The sequence below is a fragment of the Etheostoma spectabile genome, chromosome 14 (assembly GCF_008692095.1).
Source record: "Etheostoma spectabile isolate EspeVRDwgs_2016 chromosome 14, UIUC_Espe_1.0, whole genome shotgun sequence".
Classification (NCBI taxonomy): domain Eukaryota; kingdom Metazoa; phylum Chordata; class Actinopteri; order Perciformes; family Percidae; genus Etheostoma; species Etheostoma spectabile.
This window is the reverse complement of record NC_045746.1, coordinates 21808532-21809718: the sequence shown is the minus strand read 5'-3', so window position 1 is coordinate 21809718 and position 1187 is coordinate 21808532.

Sequence of the window (1187 nt, the reverse complement as noted above, 5' to 3'; positions counted from 1 at the left end):
ACATTATGAGAGTAGATGCAGGTAAAGAAAGTCGGGCTTTCTGTTTTTTGTTAATTAAGGTGCCGTATAGGACAGCACAGCAGGGAGCCCCATGGTGGTTTGCGCCCTTAGCAGTTGCCTATCTGCCTAAGCAAGCCGCCTGCTGCGAGTACAGAGTTAAAAAAAGGGAGGCCACATATACAAAGTTTGTAATTCCTTCACGTCACTGATTTTGGATGTAAATCCCTCAAATTAAGCTAAAATTCTGCAGTTAAAAACACATCTGGTTTGTTTAATTTCAAATCCATTGGGGTGGGTACAGAGCCAAAAAAGAGAGAATGCGTCAATGTCCCGTATTTATGTGACACGACTGTACATTATACTAATATTTAAATACAGCAAATATGTTTTTGTTTGAGCCAAAAGCTTTAACTACTTTTTTCCCTCTCAACTAGGCATACAATTTGAGATTGTACAGCAAAAATCTTATTTTACCCCTAGAACAACATATGTAAGATTTGATAAAAACTATTTTAGGGCGGTTAACTTTGTAAGTTGGTCAAGTACTTTAATAAGTCTGAATGACAGAAATAAGAATGTTTAGACTAATTCAACGCAGGTGCTACCAACAGGGATGCACTTTTTTAAAGACCAATTTAATTATAGGGCATTTCCAATGTCGTAATAATATTATGAAATGCCACCCGCATGTTAGTTAATGCATTCAACATAATCATGCAAGCGTAGTTGTGTTCTGTGAAGATATAGTATTACCTTTCCTTGGTTCAACAGGGTGTTATATTCTCAAACACCCACACAAACTTGCCATTAAGCAATAGGGCTTTGCAAACAGCAATGTTAACAGAACAAAGGACCAATAGGAAACAGTACATTCATTTCAAAATCGTACTCTGTAATAATAACAAACTGTGAGTTGCAACTGGATGAACATTGTTGACTTTAATTATTTCAAACCAGTTTAAGGCTTTACAGCTGCATTTGTAGAACAGCGCCAACACCAATTTAGAAGTCACATCGTTATTACATTTTAACACACAGCTTAGCGGGCAAATTATCTCTTACACAAGGCTTCTAGAAAAAATGTTTCTGTCACTGTACGAAAAGTTGCGTTGTTTGAACATATGAATGCGGGCAGTTATATGCAAAACCTTAAATGGTGCATTTAAGAAGATACAGTATGAAAATGC